Here is a 20,991-nt window from a genome sequence, read left to right on the forward strand (position 1 = left end):
GTGGGATAATAGTCTCTGGGAAGGGAGTGTGACTGTGGAATAGCAGGTATAGTAGGGAGAGATGGTGCCTATAGCAACAGTGGATAATAGTCTCTGGGAAGGGAGTGTGACTGTGGGATAGCAGGTATAGTAGGGAGAGATGGTGCCTATAGTAACAGTGGGATAATAGTCTCTGGAAAGAGAGTGTGACTGTGGGATAGCAGGTATAGTAGGGAGAGATGGTGCCTATAGTAACAGTGGGATAATAGTCTCTGGAAAGAGAGTGTGACTGTGGGATAGCAGGTATAGTAGGGAGAGATGGTGTCTATAGTAACAGTGGATAATAGTCTCTGGGAAGGGAGTGTGACTGTGAGATAGCTGGTATAGTAGGGAGAGATGGTGCCTATAGTAACAGTGGATAATAGTCTCTGGGAAGGGAGTGTGACTGTGGGATAGCAGGTATAGTAGGAAGAGATGGTGCCTATAGTAACAGTGGGATAATAGTCTCTGGGAAGGGAGTGTGACTGTGGGATAGCAGGTATAGTAGGGAGAGATGGTGCCTATAGCAACAGTGGATAATAGTCTCTGGGAAGGGAGTGTGACTGTGGGATAGCAGGTATAGTAGGGAGAGATGGTGCCTATAGTAACAGTGGGATAATAGTCTCTGGAAAGAGAGTGTGACTGTGGGATAGCAGGTATAGTAGGGAGAGATGGTGCCTATAGTAACAGTGGGATAATAGTCTCTGGAAAGAGAGTGTGACTGTGGGATAGCAGGTATAGTAGGGAGAGATGGTGTCTATAGTAACAGTGGATAATAGTCTCTGGGAAGGGAGTGTGACTGTGGGATAGCAGGTATAGTAGGGAGAGATGGTGCCTATAGTAACAGTGGGATAATAGTCTCTGGGAAGGGAGTGTGGCTGTGGGATAGCAGGTATAGTAGGGAGAGATGGTGCCTATAGCAACAGTGGATAATAGTCTCTGGGAAGGGAGTGTGACTGTGGGATAGCAGGTATAGTAGGGAGAGATGGTGCCTATAGTAACAGTGGGATAATAGTCTCTGGAAAGAGAGTGTGACTGTGGGATAGCAGGTATAGTAGGGAGAGATGGTGTCTATAGTAACAGTGGATAATAGTCTCTGGGAAGGGAGTGTGACTGTGGGATAGCAGGTATAGTAGGGAGAGATGGTGCCTATAGTAACAGTGGATAATAGTCTCTGGGAAGGGAGTGTGACTGTGGGATAGCAGGTATAGTAGGGAGAGATGGTGCCTATAGTAACAGTGGGATAATAGTCTCTGGGAAGGGAGTGTGACTGTGGGATAGCAGGTATAGTAGGGAGAGATGGTGTCTATAGTAACAGTGGATAATAGTCTCTGGGAAGGGAGTGTGACTGTGGGATAGCAGGTATAGTAGGGAGAGATGGTGCCTATAGTAACAGTGGATAATAGTCTCTGGGAAGGGAGTGTGACTGTGGGATAGCAGGTATAGTAGGGAGAGATGGTGCCTATAGTAACAGTGGATAATAGTCTCTGGGAAGGGAGTGTGACTGTAGGATAGTAGGTATAGTAGGGAGAGATGGTGCCTATAGCAACAGTGGATAATAGTCTCTGGGAAGGGAGTGTGACTGTGGGATAGCAGGTATAGTAGGGAGAGATGGTGCCTATAGTAACAGTGGATAATAGTCTCTGGGAAGGGAGTGTGTGAGATAGCAGGAATAGTTGGGAGAGATGGTGCCTATAGTAGCAAACAGCATTACAAAAAATGAAAGGATCTCACATCATGTTTAGAGTTTATTGTAAGTAAAGATCATTACATCTCATATTTATTTTATTTGCATAAGCTGAAACTGCCATATTGCTTGTAGCGTGCAGAGTATTGTAGAGGCTATTTCTATCCGCATCCTGAATTGCAACAAATACAACTCATTAGCCTCTACCTGTTATTTCCAAGCCACACTGCTGCTGCGGAAGACAGGGGTAGCTCTGTATCTGACAGCAGCCGTGGGATTCACATAAGGGTTAAGGAAAATACAGATTTCAAAAAACTGACAAAATCGCCCTGAGCCCCTTCCCTGGATATTGAAAATACAGCACGTAATATCTGTCTCCTGCTTTGTCATTGCCGTTGCACCTCGATTTCCAGTTGTGCTGCGTTATTACGACTTCAACATTTTGTTTTTACAAAGCCGTTTGATAAGTTTTTCTAACATTTTTATCTAATTCCTTCTGTGCCAGAGGGAGATGAGAGTCTCGGCGATGGGATTAGAGGCTCTAGTGCTATGGGAGAAACCAATAAAGTGCAGCGCGGGGAAGTGGTACAGACAGCGAGTTGCTTCCATTGTGTTTTTGGAACCCACCAGCGACTTGGATTGTGGGAAGCGAGAGACTTAATTAACTTATAGGAATTGTAGATCCTCTCCCCCCATCATTCTTTCTTTGTGTGCGCTCGTTATAAACAGAATCATTTCAGCTTAATTAAGTTTCTGATAGTGACTTGTTTGCGTTTGTTTCATTTTCCTTTGAGGAAGAGACACATTAAAAAAAAGGCGTTAATAGGCAGGAGAATAGGAGTCGGCTCTCTCGGTGCGGATTGATATACACGGCACGGCGGAATGGAGCCATAAAGCAAGGCAATTATGCTGCTCTGGAAGTGCACAGGAAACCCTATGTAGCAATAGCACAGGAGCTTAACTACAGACCATTTACAATCTAGTTATTATCCAACATGGCCTAAAGACAACTGACTCCCAGTTCGATCTGCCACCTTACTTTGCCAGGTACATATTAAAGGAGAAGGCAGTTTATTTCCAATAGATTAGCCACAACAGTGCAAGCTAGAACACCATTTTATTCTTTAGAATGCTTTTCCGTACCTGAGTAAACAGTTATAGACATTGTCTCTGTTTGTTTAGCACAGCAGCTGCCATATTAGCTTGATGTAACATCACTTCCTGCCTGAGTCTCTCCCTGGAGGGGAGAAGGGAGAGGAGCAAACTGAGCATGCTCAAGCCCTAGCCCTGGAAGTTTATGCTGAAAACAGGAAGTCTAATACAGAAGCCCATGTGTACACAATAGATGGAAAGAAATACAGTTTCTTTTGACAGAGGACTCAGAGAAGCATTACTTTGGGGGTTTACTGGTGTATTTATATAAACCTTTCTGATAAAGCTTTCTTATCCTTCTCGTCCAATGAGCCATAGTAAAAACAGAAGAGATCCTCTAATGCTCTAGACATGAGCCCACCCTTATACAAATGTGCCATGTCCCTCAAGTTAGTTTAAATCTTTAATAACTGGGTCTTTTGCAGGCAATCCCGCTTTAAAAAAAGAAAATCTCCAGCGTTTTTTTTACAACTTTACAGGACCAGTAACATGAATTTTTTTTAAAAAAAATAAATTCATTCATTTTTAATGAAAAAAAACCCACCAAGACAGTTTAAACTTTTAATTCGCAAAGCTTTTATGAAGAAATTACTTACCGATTCTCTGCATGTGCTCCTCTTCAGAAACGGCGACAGGGCAACAATCGATCGTGCGGCACTCGATTTCTCCTCCCTGTCTTCTATAGGAGATAGCCAGGGAGGAGAAATCGAGCGCCGCACAATGGATCGTCACCCTGTTGCCGTCTCTGAAGAGGAGCGAATGCTAGGGTTGCCACCTGTCCGGTTTTGACCCGGACAGCCCGGTATTTTGACGGGCTGCCCGGGTCTATACTTCCTGCTCGGTTTTCCAAATAAGGAAAACTGGGCGGGATTCCCTTGATTGACACGGCGATCGGCCAATCGCTGATCACCGCGCCATAGCCCCACCCACTGATGTCACGGGTCCGCCCACTGAAGTCACAGACACGCCCACTGTCGTCACAGGACCCCCCCCCCCCTGCCCAGTCTCAGCCAGACATAAAGGTGGCAACCCTAGCGAATGCAGAAAATTGGTAAGTCATTTCTTAATAAAAGCTTTGCGAATTGAAAGTTTAAACTGTATTGGTGGGTTTTTTTTGTTTTTTTTTAAATTATGTTACTGGTCTTTTAATGCCACTGACATAAGATTGAGGAAGATTTAGCTTCGTTTTATCAGTTCGCTGGTCTGAAGTGGCGAAGTAAACTCTGGCGAAAGAGGTAACGTTCAGTAAAATTCGCATATTAGTGAATTTGCGGAGTAACGACCGCTCGCCAGAGCGAAAAGTCATCTGGTGATAGGGTGCAAACGAATGCTAGCGCCGATCTTGTTCGCTAGCGAATTGTCCTCTACGCCTGTTAGTGAATTGGCGATGTCCCTGCGGATAGGATTTCTGATGAAATATCGCTAGGCCACTTCGCACTTTAGTGAATCTGCCCCTATGTGTTCTATTCTAAGGGGGCAAGAAAAAAGTTGGGCTACGGTTCAAAGGAAATCTTTTTTTCACTTTTTCAATAAAAATAGGAACTTTTGCATGAATCTAAATCAACAGCGTATTAGCCAGTCAGCATAAGAATCCCCCCTGCAAATTTTAATATTAGACTAATTAGTACTTACGCTGGTTTCTGTGCGGCCAGTCAACATGTGATAGAAACCATGTGTATCCCTGCCCTTCCTCCCAAAGTATCCAACTTTGGATATCATTTGTATCAATCAATAACAACCAGAATTTGTATTTTATTTCTTTCTCACTACAGTTGATTGATTAGCGCTCCTTATTGATCGGTTGCTATGGGTTACTCTTGTAACAAAGGGCTGGTTGTTAAGGAACAGCTGGAGATGCAGCGGCTCCCGGTCCCTGGGCCTGAGGGATAATGGGCAAAAATCATTTTGGAAGGATGCCGGTTGCTTGGATATGCCGGATGTCCTCAGTGATAAAGGGCTGTGATCCGTGTCCATTAGAGAATACAAATAGAGGGTTCCCTGCCCCTCTGGTATCATCAGAACCAGCACAGTAGATAAGGCTTAACCCGTTAGGTTTCTAGAAATGATTTTGGAAAGAGAAAGGGGTTAAATGTCCCGTAATGCTCCTTCTGCCTCTCCTCCTGGTACTTAATACCTGGAGAGTATCTGAGCCCTTGTGTGGGCTTGTGGGTCGGAACCACTAAACAGCTGTTGGGGGGGTACTATTATTCCCATCTTATTATACTGAGTGTGTGTGTAGGGGGTGGTGGGATGGAAAATAGAGAAATAGAGCAAACGCCAGTTCTTCGTGCAATCCTCGTGTGCGTGGGAGCGAGACATTATTCCTCTACTGGAGAAAGGGAAAAAGCCTGCTGTTCTAATGTGTTCCTTAAACTGGTGGTTCACCTTTATGTTAAGTTTTAGTATGTTATAGAATGTCCCATTTCTGACAACTTTTCAATTGGTCTTCATTATATATTTTTTTTTTATAGTGTTGTTCATGATTTGCTTTCCTCTTCTGCCTCTTTTCAAATACAGGGTCACGGACCCCGGCAGCCTAAAAACTATTGCTCTCTGAAGTGTCTACTATTTAGACGCTCTCCTATTCGTAGTCCACTCTATCGTTCAAACCACGGCCTGGTTGCTAGGGTAAAGAAGATGCTAGCAACCAGGCAGCTATTGAAACTGCAAACCGGAGACCTGCTGAACGAAAATCTAAATAACTGAAAAGCCACAAAGAATAAAACATGAAGATCAGTTGCAAATTGCCTCAGAGTAATCAATGTCTACATCATAGTAAAAGTTCATTCAAAGATGAGCAACCCCATTAAAGGAGAACTAAACCCCCAATAAGAAAAGTCCCTTTCTATTACCCCTAGATAGTCCCTCTCCCTGCTTCCCCCCCCCTTCTTAAAGTTTTTACCAGCTGGTCGGGGGTGGGAACATAAGGGGCGTTCCGTGATGCAAGGGGGCGGAGCCACATACTGTGCCGCAAGAGGGTGCAGAGCCACATCACGCAGAATGCTGAGAAAAGGTAAGTTCTAAGCGAATTGGGGGCCGGCCAAGGGCTTTTTTAAGGCTATTACAAATGTACCGGCAAATTTTTAATACCGGCCTTGGCAGGTGTTTTAATGGCTAGGCCTACCCATGATATAGGACTGATATAGTGCACAAGTATTCAAATAATAAAACATAGGGGCAGATTTACTAAACTGTGAAGTGACCTTTTCTAGCGAAAATTTGGCAAAATGACAATTCATAGCGACATCGCCAATTTACTAAAAGGCAAAGAGGACAATTCGCTAGCGAAAAAGCTCAGTGCTAGAGAAGTTTTGCGCCGTTTCGCCAGGCGAATATTCGTTCAGGCGAACAATCGTTACTCCACAAATTTATCAAAGTGCGAACTATCCAATCCATTCCCCTTTTCGCCAGAGTCTATTTCGCCAGGTTCTACCTGGAGCATTGATAAGGTAAAGCGACATGACATCATATACCGTATGCTGAAAAGTCGTCAAAAAAGACAAAATGCTGACGTTTTTTTCATATTTTAATGTGGGATTATGTTGTTTACAACTTGTAACTGGGGCTCATGTCTAGGATAATAGAAGATCTCTTTTGTATTTATTTTGCTTCCTTGGACATTTTTTATAAGTGGCCACTTCCAGCAATTTCACCAACAATCACTTATATATATATATATATACATATCACATATATATGACCTGTATGTACCCGCCATATTTAAATTGACGCAAGCGTGTTACCGAAGTTATACTAGGAAGAAAATTTGCTTAGACAATTTGCCAGAGTTCACCTGCCGAGGCGAAACTTCGCATTTTATTGACGTTGCGCAAAGTGTGGCGGAGCTTCCACGCTGAAATTTCGCCCTTTAGTAAATTTGCCCCATAGTGTTTCGTTATTCCGCCGGCACTAAACTGATCAAAGCTAATTCCTGGTTGGTAGCACTTTGTGTGGAATCCTATAGAGTTCTCAGCATTAAGAGTGTAACCTCTAATACAGTGAAGTACTGAACAGAGATCCCGGCACCCGTCTGTGTAATTAGAACTCCTTCCATTTACAGTAGAAATTCATTTTATGTTTCCCATGGGGAAACCGGGGCTAAACATCAGGCAAACTGCTGCAAAATGCAAATTCTGGGGAAGTTTAAATTTTATTTAGCAGGACCTAGTGTCGGACTGAGCTTCATAGGGTCCATCTAAGAGCCTGATATCTATGACTCAAGCTTTGCATTTTTGGATATGAAATATACTAAGTGGTATTTGTGTTCAGCTGTTGGAATATATATATAGTGAGGCCCACCGGGACATTGGTCGGTATCCTGTTGGGCCAGTCCAACCCTGCCTGGAGCTTTAAATAAAGTTTTAATTGCAACTGAATATAAATATAGATAGTCAATTGCAATATTCTGCGATGCTGTAGATTCCATACCTCCCAACTGTCCCGTTTTCTGAGGGACAGTGCAGATTTTGACTGCTCAACCCGCAGTCCCGGATTGTTACTGAAATGTCCCGACTTTCTCTTTGATCTCCTGCACTGACCAGCCAGAAAAAGGTACAACGTTTCTAAAACTTAATTGGCTTTTGGCAGAGAGCCCAGAATACGTGGCAGGTGCACTAAAATAATTTTGTAACAACTTAAGATAAGCAAAAAAAGCAATTGTAACAATTTAAGATAAGTTTCGTGGGAAAACTGTGACTTGCTGTTTAAAGGGCAATTCACCTTCATTAGCAAAACTGTTATAAGACTTAAAAACCACAGAAATGTGTTCAAACTTTCTTAACCTGCCAAATTTTGTAAAATGAACATGGTAATTAGGGGTGTGACCACAAAATGGACGTGGTCAAAACATTATTTTTTTTTTAAATGTTGGGAGGTGTGAGATTCCTATAGGGTTAAGTGAGCTGTATGGTAGAGCCGTTCCTATTAAGAATTTTTTTTCCCTTTCTTCCTCTCTGCATCATTTCCCCCAGTTTTTTTTTTTTTTTTTGCTTTTTTTCTGATGAAATTCTGATTAATTGCTAATTACAAAACATCAGCTTTTGCTTGATTCGATTCTTCAGCAAATTAATTCTGCATCTCGAGCGCAGTATGGGGGCCGCGAGTAGAGACACGCCGAGGCTGGTACCTCGAGGACTGGACATCTCTGGGGAGAGGAGCAGAGATACAGACACAATATTATGTACACACCATCACATTAATGTAACAGTGAAATGTGTTTTGTGAGATGAGATGCAGCAGAGAGTCTCTGGGGAGAGAGAGAGAATGCCTTCCTTTTACTGGATGTGTTCGGGGCCCGCTGTTAACTCTTTGCTTCTCTAAAGCAACCTGTTGGGATAAATCGCTCTCATCACCCCCAAGCAACTCTACTCTCAGATCACAACACCCTAGTCAACATCAGACTACAGTGGTCTGGGCCACTGGGGCTGCCACATCAGGACCTCCTACAACCCCCATCCGCAAATCCCCCTCTGTCCCGCTTACTCACCCCCCTGCAGCGGGAACCTTTTTTTTGTGTGCACCTTTTCATACAATCAGTCGAGGGGAGGTTGTGAAGGAGCGCACAAGCTGCAGGCTATGGGGAGCGGGTCTGTGTTTGGCAGGGTCCATGAGGGCTGGGGCCCACCGGGTTTTTTCCCGGTGTTCCGTTGACCCAGTCCAACCCTGTTCCTAGATCAGTAATTTAGGGCAGAAAGGGGCTTAATGTGATGCTTAGTGGGGAGAACAGGGCAGTCACATTGGGTTTCCGCCATAACTATATCTTTGGCTGCTTTGCAATATTGTATATACAGGTTCCACTGTACTCCAGGTATATGTAATATAAATTCTACCTTCCCATGTCACTGCTTTTCTCTCCGGGCTGCACTCTGCTACTACTGGTCCATACACATGCCGACTGGGCACAATAAAACAAATGAGTGCACCCCACTAAAATCCACCAAACCTTTGCTATCGAACACATATCTCCACTAGGTCTTCTCTTTTCCTTGGCCCCCCCAGCAACTGTTGGGTCTGCACAGCCATCTGAACTGTTATACCCATGCAAAACAGGCTCACGTTCAACAGTGAGGTGCTAATGTATTTTTGTGTAGAGCTGCTGGCCTCTGTATATACATCAGCCCCATACAGAGACCAGGAATTCAGTTGCCAGCTTTCGTCTGGGGTAAAGTTGAGGTGAGGGCCTTTTTATGTGCCTGACATCAGCTGTATTATTGCACCCATTAAATTGGCAAGCACAATGCATTTGTACCTACTAACTCCATGCACCAATTTACCTATTATGTCTGCTGCAAGTAAAACCCAAGTACCCAGCTCCTGCCTAGACCATACAGTAAGTGCAGGGTTCCCCTTGCCCTCTATGTTGCACCAGTTTAATCACACACATCTAAAGGGAGCCCAGGGCCTATCCCCAGGGCCCAGAATTGTTCTTGTTACCCATTGCACCTATTTGCAGAATATTTTCTAACATGCAGATCTGATTGTTGCAGACCCAGTGATGCTATAGTGCTGGAAATAAACAATGCATTGTTATACAAGGTATAAACAAATGATGAAGTGCATTGTTTGCACTAATTTAGTAAATGAGCCCTATGTTGCCTGTATTAAATTTTATGTAATAGGCTGTATTTATATAGTGGATATGGGATGTACAGTGTGCTGCTCCTCCGCTCGCATTGGTTTCCATTGTGTACAGGCTCTGCAAAAACAACAGGGTAAAGAGTTGGCAAAATGTGAAGTCATCAAGTTTTATTATCCAGGGACAAAAAGGACGAAGAGAATGGGAGTGGAATGACAGAGAGAGAGAGAGAGGGAAGGAACACGGAGCAGAAAGAGGGAAGGGGTGGGAGAAGCCACAGAGAAAGCTACATTGAGACTCACGATTGACAAAGGAGAGGCGAAGGCCAGAGACATGCAGAGATGGAGAGGTATAAAGCACAATAACAGACAGCAGTAAGGGGCCTTTGAGTTTTTAATCAATAGTTCCCGAGTGTTTAGAGGCAGGCGGAGAAGGCAGAGGTATCCTGCGGTGACTCAATTAGAGACCGTTCCATTACTCTCTGCTGCAAGGGTCCCTGTTGGCGACTAACCGCACCGCACAAGCCAATAATTATACATTTCTCTCAGGTTTCCATTATTAGCCAAACAGTTCCCTTATCCGAGGCCACTTTTATTCATTTCAAGTAGCTGCCAAAATCATCTGAATTCCTAAGCAAAGCAAGCTAGTTTACTTATCTCTTATCATGAGTAATTAGCAGTGGTAGTCGTACAGCCATATGCTAGAAGAGGACAACTCTCTCCCGGGGAAGCTCAGAAAATAGTAAATATTCTTATAGTGGAAATGTACCATGTTGATTTAAAGAAAATACACTAGATATTTACTTCTTAGCTCTGTGGGTAATGTAACAGCACCCACAGTAGCAGTGGCAAGAAAATGGTGTATCTGGGGGATAGCAGGTATAGTAGGGGGAGATGGTGCCTATAGTAACAGTGGATAATAGTCTCTGGGAAGGGAGTGTGACTGTGGGATAGCAGGTATAGTAGGGAGAGATGGTGTCTATAGTAACAGTGGATAATAGTCTCTGGGAAGGGAGTGTGACTGTGGGATAGCAGGTATAGTAGGGAGAGATGGTGCCTATAGTAACAGTGGGATAATAGTCTCTGGGAAGGGAGTGTGACTGTGAGATAGCAGGTATAGTAGGGAGAGATGGTGCCTATAGTAAAAGTGGGATAATAGTCTCTGGAAAGGGAGTGTGACTGTGGGATAGCAGGTATAGTAGGGAGAGATGGTGACTATAGTAACAGTGGGATAATAGTCTCTGGGAAGGGAGTGTGACTGTGGGATAGCAGGTATAGTAGGGAGAGATGGTGCCTATAGTAACAGTGGATAATAGTCTCTGGGAAGGGAGTGTGACTGTAGGATAGCAGGTATAGTAGGGAGAGATGGTGCCTATAGTAACAGTGGATAATAGTCTCTGGGAAGGGAGTGTGACTGTAGGATAGCAGGTATAGTAGGGAGAGATGGTGTCTATAGTAACAGTGGGATAATAGTCTCTGGGAAGGGAGTGTGACTGTGGGATAGCAGGTATAGTAGGGAGAGATGGTGCCTATAGTAACAGTGGATAATAGTCTCTGGGAAGGGAGTGTGACTGTGGGATAGCAGGTATAGTAGGGAGAGATGGTGTCTATAGTAACAGTGGATAATAGTCTCTGGGAAGGGAGTGTTAATGTGGGATAGCAGGTATAGTATGGAGAGATGGTGTCTATAGTAACAGTGGGATAATAGTCTCTGGGAAGGGAGTGTGACTGTGGGATAGCAGGTATAGTAGGGAGAGATGGTGTCTATAGTAACAGTGGATAATAGTCTCTGGGAAGGGAGTGTGACTGTGGGATAGCAGGTATAGTAGGGAGAGATGGTGCCTAGAGTAACAGTAGAAAATAGTCTCTGGGAAGGGAGTGTGACTGTGGGATAGCAGGTATAGTAGGGAGAGATGGTGTCTATAGTAACAGTGGGATAATAGTCTCTGGGAAGGGAGTGTGACTGTGGGATAGCAGGTATAGTAGGGAGAGATGGTGCCTATAGTAACAGTAGATAATAGTCTCTGGGAAGGGAGTGTGACTGTGGGATAGCAGGTATAGTAGGGTGAGATGGTGTCTATAGTAACAGTGGATAATAGTCTCTGGGAAGGGAGTGTGACTGTGGGATAGCAGGTATAGTAGGGAGAGATGGTGCCTATAGTAACAGTGGATAATAGTCTCTGGGAAGGGAGTGTGACTGTGGGATAGCAGGTATAGTAGGGAGAGATGGTGTCTATAGTAACAGTGGATAATAGTCTCTGGGAAGGGAGTGTGACTGTGGGATAGCAGGTATAGTAGGGAGAGATGGTGTCTATAGTAACAGTGGGATAATAGTCTCTGGGAAGGGAGTGTGACTGTGGGATAGCAGGTATAGTAGGGAGAGATGGTGCCTATAGTAACAGTAGATAATAGTCTCTGGGAAGGGAATGTGACTGTGGGATAGCAGGTATAGTAGGGAGAGATGGTGCCTATAGTAACAGAGGGATAATAGTCTCTGGGAAGGGAGTGTGACTGTGGGATATAACAGGTATAGTAGGGAGAGATGGTGTCTATAGTAACAGTGGGATAATAGTCTCTGGGAAGGGAGTGTGACTGTGAGATAGCAGGTATAGTAGGGAGAGATGGTGCCTATAGTAACAGTGGATAATAGTCTCTGGGAAGGGAGTGTGACTGTGGGATAGCAGGTATAGTAGGGAGAGATGGTGCCTATAGTAACAGTGGATAATAGTCTCTGGGAAGGGAGTGTGACTGTGGGATAGCAGGTATAGTAGGGAGAGATGGTGCCTATAGTAACAGTGGATAATAGTCTCTGGGAAGGGAGTGTGACTGTGGGATAGCAGGTATAGTAGGGAGAGATGGTGACTATAGTAACAGTGGATAATAGTCTCTGGGAAGGGAGTGTGTCTGTGGGATAGCAGGTATAGTAGGGAGAGATGAGGGTATGAATAAATCTAAAAGTCATAGTTCCAGAGCATTTGAGTTGATTTCTCGAAATGCGCCCCTTGTTAAGCAGAGACTATGAAACAGACATTGAGTGTCTGGGTCAGCCTTGCCAGGCAGTATTACTATGAGGATCTCATCAGTGCTTCTAGTGCTACAAACTGCATTTCATCAGACTGCATTGCCAGTGCAACGCTGCGCCACATCATCAGTAGCGCCATTCACGGTGCCTTATTGTGTGCCAGTTCTTCTCATTAGGCCACAATGTTCCTTTCTGTCACTGAGCGCAGTTTTTATCTCCTTGCAGCAAAAAAAAAAAAAAATATATATATATATATATATATATATATATATCAGGAGAAGTTTCTGGTTGGAAGCAGTTCTTATTCTCTCTTTGGATGGGCTAAATATATCTCCATTATCTCTTAATGTTGGAATAGAATAATAGGCACAAAAAAATGGAGGGGCTGCTGTATATCGTTCCCACTTGTTTTAACTCATGGAATAAAATTACCCGGTAGTGCCGGTACCAAACCTATCATTACCACTAGAGTTAACATAGACTTAACAGCGGGTTCTGTATTGATTCCATAGCTGCAATTGCTTTATCGGGGAGAGATTCAAGGCAAACAGTCATCACAATGTTTCATCTGTTTTTTTCTTTTTCATAATCTTTTATCTCTTGTATATACATTATTTATAAGCTGGGTTCTCTTTATACACAATATTGAAAGAGTTGAGTAACATAATGTTCCATAACAGTGTCATTTTGCATTGGGGTTTTCTCTATCTCTGTATTTCAGTTTAAAGGGAAGTTAAGCTTCGGCTCAAAGGTCAGGAACAAATTAACAGTCTTTATAGATGTGGGGAAGGGATGGGAAGCCTTTAACCCTCCGGCTGTGGTTGAGATTCAACTTCTTGCATCTCACCAACAGACCAAGGTTTTTGTATTATATAGCAGGTCTCTGGTTTGTAATTTCAGCAGTATTCTGGTTGCTAGGGTCCAGTTTACCCTAGCAACCAGGCAGCAGGTTGAACGAGAGACTGGAATATGAATAGGAGAGGGCCTGAGTAGAAAGATAAGTAATAAAAACTAACAATATCAATACATTGAAGCTGCTGGGGTCAGTGACCCCCATTTGAAAGCTGAAAAGATGCAGAAGAAAAGGCCATTTAATAACATTTTAAAGGTGAACTACCCCTATTAACAGTTATTTGGTTGCTAGGGTCTCACTGACCCTAGCAACCAGGCAGTGCTTTAAATGACAGCCTCAAAAATCCCTATATAGGAAGTTAGTACAAAATACCTAAATCGTGTTTTCTATTTGCTGCACTATACAGGTATGGGACCTGTTATACAGAATGCTTGGGACCCGAGGTTTTCCGGATAACGGATCTTTCCGTAATTTGGATTTTCATACCTTAAGTCTACTAGAAAATCATATAAACATTAAATAAACCCAATAGGCTGATTTTGCTTCCAATAAGGATTCAGTATATCTTAGTTGGGATCAAGTACAAGGAACTGTTTTATTATTACCGAAAAAAAGAAAATCATTTTTTAAAAATTTGGATTATTTGGATAAAATGGATGCTATGGCAGATGACCTTTCCGTAATTCTGAGCTTTCTAGATAAGGGGTTTCCAGATAAGGATCCCATACCTGTACTTTTAAAAAGGTGAGCTTGTCCTTTAATGTTCAAATTAAAATAATATATTTGGGCTTCTAAGAATCCAGGGACAAATTCTAGTTAAGAGAGCGAATTACAAGTCAGACGGAGTGCCTGACTCCAGCTGAATCTCTGTTTCCCACAATGCATTGCAGGCTTCTTCACAGGTCTGATAAAAGCTGGCCTCTGCGGTAGCATTGCAAGAGTCGGGACCAGCAGTGCAGTCAATTGACATGCTCTCCAATATACATTAGTTATACATTTTCTATGATTTGTAATTTATAATTGCTATTGAAAGAGTAGTTGCCTGCCCTGCTCTATTACATGCACTGCTGGTTCTGATTGCCTGTATCCTTAAAACAATGTTACTGGTGTCGACTCTTCCCCTCCCCAGACTCCATTTAGTAATTACATTTACGAATAACTTTAAATCATTAAACATGTGTAATGATTGTATATAGGAAAGCTGCTTACAATGAAATATTCTTTCATTATGCAAAATCCTATATTTGGGTTTGTTTCTCTTTAATCAATAATTCCTTGATCCCATGGGGTCCCCTGTAATGCTGGGACTGGGGGTAAGTGCTCTAATATAGGCTCTGAGATGGCGGATTCAAGGGATCAAGGAAAATGTTGCCCATTGGTCCATTGGTGTTCTAAGGCTGCGGCATGATTTGGGGGCACATTGGCATCTAGTGCCAGCCACAGAGTCACTTTAAAAGGGGTTGTACACCTTTAAATTTACTTTTAGTATGATGTAGAGAGTGATATTCTGAGACAATTTGCAATTGATTTTCATTTTTATTTATTGTTTGTGGTTTTTGAGTTATTTAGCTTTTTTATTCAGCAGCCCTCCAGTTTCCAATTTCAGCAATCTGGTTGCTAGGGTACAAATGAACCTAGCAACCATGCATTGATTGGAATAAGAGACTGGAATATGAACAGGAGAGGCCTGAATAGAAAGATGAGTAATAAAAATGTAGCAATAACAATAAACGTGTAGCCTTACAGAGCACTTGTTTTTTAGATTTAATTTAAAAGCTGGAAAGAGTGAGAAGAAGGGAAATTATTTTAAAAAAATGAAGACCAATTGAAAGGTTGCTTAGAATGTACCATTCTATAATATACTAAAAAGTAACTTAAAGGTGAACCACCCCTTTAAGGTTTTAAAATTGACAGAAAGGTAATAAAGGCCAAGTCGTCTACCCCCCCCCACACTATGTGACAATGACGAATCAGCAACGTGTGCTTTGTGCCTAATGGTGTCACACTCCTCTGCCCACTCACTTGTTTTCTCCATTTGTTGTTTGGATCTCGTCGACTGCTCAGTTCCCCTTTGATTTGTTGTTAATGTTCCTTTTTTTCACCTGAGAGCACCCACAGGCTGGAGCGGTAGGCAACTCTGTGCAGACGTATATGGTTGTATGTGGCTAGGCCTGCGGCAACGGGTGCAAGTGACATTGGCGTAGATATGGGTGTTCCCACCCTCTGTGCACAAGTGAACTCGTACTCATTTGAGGGTGACTCATAAAGGGAGCCCTGTACTTACCACTTGGTCAAGGAACTCAGGTACTCAGCACCCATGCACTGAATTTGTCACTTCACCGTATGCATTAAAGGAGAACTAAGGCTTCCATAGTATGTAAGCTTTAGTTCTCCTTTAATGCATACGGTGCAAGTCACAAATGCAGTGCATGGGTGCTGAGTACCTGAGTTCCTTGACCAGGACAAGTTACTAAAGAAGTAGCTAGAAATGTTGTACATTATGTTTTGTGCTTCTGTACCAGCCCAAGGCAACCACAGCCCTTTAGCATTAAAGATCTGTGTTTCCAAAGATGCCCCAGTAGCTCCCCATCTTCTTTTCTGCTGATTCACTGCACATGCTCTGTGCTGCTGTCACTTACTGAGCTTAGGGACCCACTCACAATATACAGTACACATAGAATAGAAATGTCACAGTATAAGGCTGATTAGTAATTAATACAGATAATTACTACATGGCAGCACAGAAACCAGTGCAATTAGCATCAGAATTTAATAATCAGCAAACCTGTAGCATCAGCTTATATTACAGGGGAAGATCATTTTCTGCTGGATAATTAGTGACGAGTAGGGATGCACCGAATCCAGGATTCGGTTCGGGATTCGGCCAGGATTCGGCCTTTTTCAGCAGGGTTCGGATTCGGCCGAATCCTTCTGTCCGGCCGAACCAAATCCGAATCCTAATTTGCATATGCAAATTAGGGGCAGAGAGGGAAATCACGTGACTTTTTGTCACAAAACAAGGAAGTAAAAAATGTTTCCCCTTCCCATCCCTAATTTGCATATGCAAGTTCGGATTCGGTTCGGTATTCGGCCGAATCCTTCGTGAAGGATTCGGGGGTTCGGCCGAATCCAAAATAGTGGATTCGGTGCATCCCTAGTGACGAGCCCTAAGTTTAGCTTCTCAACAGCCAATCAGAGCCCACTGAGCATGTGAGTGTCACAGACACTTTCCAAGATGGTGACCCCCTGTGACAAGTTTGAAGTCCTGGATCATTGCTGCTATTGACAAGCTGAAATTTTACTCTGGTGCAATAAGTGCAGTATATGAAATATGGCATTTTTAACCATATTCATTTTAAGAGTTTAGTTCTCCTATAAAGAAGGCTCAACCAGCTAAACGGAGCACAACTCAAGTACAGAGAAGCTCATATAGGCATTAGGCACCTCAGTGAATGGGTGTAATTCTGTGCCATTCTATTCACTAGTGATTGTAAAGGAGTTGAATTGCCTGTAATCTATGTGCACTTCCTAGAGGTTCCTGCAGGTGGTGCTGTGCAGTATGCACTTTTATGTGATGGGGGTGTGACGTGATTCATAGGTGCATGAGCCCATATACAGTACATGATACAGTATATATATATATGTTCTGAAGAAAGCAGCGACTCCCCATATAAGGTGTTATCCAGAATGAATGGGACCTGAGCTTTTCTGGTTAACAGATCTTTCCGTAATTTGGATCTTCCTACCTTAAGTCTACTAGAAAATCATGTAAACATTAAATAAACCCAATAGGCAGGTTTTGCTTCCAATAAGGATTAATTATATCTCAGTTGGGATCAAGCACAAGCTACTGTTTTATTATTACAGAGAAAAAGGAAATCCATTTTAAATATCTGGATTATTTGATTATAATGGAGTCTGTGGGAGACAATAATTCGGAGCTTTCTGGAGAACGGGATTCCGGATAACGGATCCCATACCTGTTTAGCAGGAGTGTCCATACTTTACTGATGCGAGATCTACTTTTAATAATGTTGTCCCAATATGATCTACATACATCCATAAAAGAATTTTTAGGATTCTGTTCCATGAAAAATATTACTTAAATATTAATTTATGAGAAAATGTATATTGTTATATATATTATTTATTATGTACCCTTAACATGATAAATATCTGAATTAGAAGAATGAAACAAGAGGGTGATTTAGACAAGCTGTGGCTTGAGATCTACTGATCACCAGCTAAAGGTCAATTGGTAGATCCCCATCTACCTTCTGGGCACCCCTGCTGTATAGTATAGTGCATGGCCATTAATACTCATTTAGCCATTATTGTTCAGCAGCTGTCCTTGTGATGTTCTCCATTAGTAGCCACATTCCCCCCTATTCCTCTTCTCTGCCCCTTTCCTTCCCAAAAAGTTTTGTCCCCACCCGCATTCACTTTATTTTCCTCTCTGTTGCCTTTTCTCCCTCATTTCTCCCTTTGCTTCTCCCTTTGTGTTTCTCTCCCCTTCTCCCTGGGCTTCTGCTCCTATTTCTCTCTCCCAGCCAGATGGCTCTGCTCTCAGTGTATATGTTTCGCTCCCAGACACACACACACGCCGGCTGCTCTTTTTTTCCTGGGTTCCCACTCCACTTACATTTCTTACTAATAGGATTTGCTGGTCTATAGAGAGCAGCACAAGGGGAGGCGGCAGTTTGACCTGACCTTTTAGGGTCATAAGTTCACGGGGTCCCATTGTTAAACCAATAAGGAAAGAAAACCATTGAGTAGGCTGATTATGGACTAAGATCCTCACCATGGGTCACTTTGGGTTAATTCTGTGCAGCCGGCGGCCTTCCAGCTGTTGCAACTGCCAGCATCCGGCAGTCGGTGAATGGTGGTGATTGCAAATCAACAGAACATCCCTGATTCCTGTAGAGATGGAGGGGTTCATGAGAGTTCATGATTGCCAGGCCCCCCCCCCCACTCTTTCTGCCTTAACCGTTTCAATGCCAATGATGACTTTACTGTACTCGCCATAAAAATGACATTTTGCTGTTTTTTAGAAGAGCGTGGCTTCTAAAGGCTGATATTCGTGCCCCATCCCCTCTATTTTGGGGGTATAATAGCCTCAGTAGTTTATTGAAAGCTCACAGAAATATGCAAATCAGTGTCTGCTGTCGCTGTGGAAACGGATGCTGAGCACCGAGGGCTGGAGATAGGACCCCACTGACAGGGGCGTATGTGTTTGACCCAAGCCCTGAAAGTGACCTGTCAATCAGAGGGTTGAGAGATGGTGTGACTCACCCTCCTGCTCCGCTGCTTTCTCTTATATGTCACCCACACCCTATTCATGTCCCTTCCTAATAATCCACTACCTGTCTGATGTTTCACCACCCATTCTCTTTTGTACCCTGTATTTTGTTCTCATTTTCTTTTGTGCTGTCGTTCTCTAGTCACCCGCTGCCCATCCCTCTGTCTCTCCCTCTTTTGCTTTTATTTCTGCCCCCTCCGTCTCTTCCTTCTCCCTCTATCTCACACCCTGTCTTCTCCTGCTGGGTGCGATAACACTTGCTCCTATTTATATGTCTCCCTCTCTCACTTGTCTCGAGTAGTGAATGTGTGAGCATGGAGCCCAGCCAGACTCTGCAAAGCTGATTACATTCTAACAAGCGCTGAGCCCACAGGACTTACGCTGCTCCTTGCCCCCACAATAGGAGAACAAGCCTGTGGCCCTGCAGGGAGTGGCCCGAGGTCTCCACAGGTTATGTCCCCACATCTCCCCAGGTTCTGTCCCTACTTATTCTCAAGTATTGTCCCTAAATCTCAGCAGGTACAGTCTACACATCTCCTTAGATTTCTCTTCTACATTCAGGGTTGGACTGGGCCGGTGGGACACCGGAAAAAAACCTGGTAAACCCATCTCTTGTAGGCCCCGCCGGCCCAGATCTGCAATTTCCAGGCTCCTTTCTGCTGCGCCCCCCGGAAAACGTAGCACACACCTGTGCACAAGCGCAGAGGGGGGTCCTGGACAGCAACCCTGGTGAGCCCCGGCTCCCCCAGTCTGACCCTGTGTACATTTCTCTGAAGCTGCACATAAAACTACTCAGGTACTGTCCCTAAATCTCCATAGGTTCTATCCTTACAACTCCACAGGCACTATCCCTGCATTTTCTCAGGTATTGTCCCTAAATCTCAGCAGGTAGAGTCTACACATCTCCTTAGGTTTCTCTTCTACATTGCTCTGGATCTGCACCTGCACCTTCTGGGGTACTTTCCCTAAATCTCCATAGGTCCTATCCTTACATCTCCACAGACACTGTGCCTACACATCCACACCTATGGCCACTATATCTCTGTATGCAATCCCAATATCCCCACTGGTACTATGCCTACATCTGGACCTTCATTGCTCAGGATCTCCATAGGTACTGTCCCTATATCTCTGCAAAAAATGTCCCTATAGCTCTACAGCTACTGTCACTACATCTCAGCAGGTACTGTTCCTATATCTTAGCATTAGCATCTTGTTCACCTAGTGCTGCTACTAATGGAACTCAGTAAGGGAACCCTGGAATTACCGCTAGGCCCAAACTGAAGGTCCATGTGTGCGTTGGTGCTCGCTGCAAGTTGCAAAGGAGCATGCATGGGCACAACTACCTTTCTAAATATTGCCAGTGCCCAATAAATTTTTCACCCAATTTTGTGCTTTGTATTTGCCTGTGCATTCATAAATGAGTCGTACTGTCCCCACTTCTCTGCATGCACTGTCCCTACATCTCTGCATGCACTGTCCCTACATCTCTGCATGCACTGTCCCTACATCTCTGCATGCACTGTCCCTACATCTCTGCATGCACTGTCCCTACATCTCTGCATGCACTGTCCCTACATCTCTGCATGCACTGTCCCTACATCTCTGCACTGTCCCTACATCTCTGCAGGATGCAGCTACTGTCCCCCCCTACTGTCTCTGTAGGTAGCGTGCCTACATTTCTGCAGGAGCCGTCTCTACTGACGCATGGCTCTGACTACGCACTGCGGTGTCACCGGGCCCCAGGGATTTGTCAGACAATATATTGCATGTTCCTCTGCTGATAAGGCCCAAGGAACTGAAGCTGCTTTTTTGTTGCCTGACGCTGATAGCAATCTAGTTATTAGTATTTATAATCATACACAGATTAACACGGGGGGGGGGAACAAAACTCCGTTACTCGGCTTAAACAGCCAATTAAACAGATGAAAGGGAGTTGCGCTTTAATGATGAGTCTTGGAAGGGAAGTTTGAGATTTGGGACACTGCCATTCTGCCTCCGTCTGCACATTGACATTGGTATCTTGAATGGTGACCGCACCTCCTTTATACATGTGCAATCCACCTCCAAGTCATTTATATGCATGCTGCAGACTGCACTGCTGCTGTGAATCCATGCAACGTGCATCTAGTTTGCCATGCAGCATGTGTCCAATGGAGCGGCTGAAAACCTTCCAGTTGTTTGGGTCAGAGTTTAGCAGGAGCTGAAGTGGTGCCCATAGACTTCCCCAGCCAAACCTTGCACAAGGGTCGGCTTTGTTATGACATCTGTCCCAATAATCTGATGTATCAGTTTGCCTTTGCTCTCTCTGTTTTCTATTAGGTCTAGTGATGTGGCTAACTGGCGTGGCGATACCACAAATCTCTTTTTAATGTGCGTTCCCTGAT

General features: G+C 43.8%; 1 protein-coding gene across 2 annotated transcripts in view; it reads left to right on the top strand.

Moving 5' to 3' along the window:
• Window positions 1–20,991, top strand: part of cadm4.L (cell adhesion molecule 4 L homeolog) — a 217,702-nt gene that overhangs the window by 140,295 nt on the left and 56,416 nt on the right.

This window comes from Xenopus laevis, chromosome 7L, assembly GCF_017654675.1.
Source record: "Xenopus laevis strain J_2021 chromosome 7L, Xenopus_laevis_v10.1, whole genome shotgun sequence".
Lineage (NCBI taxonomy): Eukaryota > Metazoa > Chordata > Amphibia > Anura > Pipidae > Xenopus > Xenopus laevis.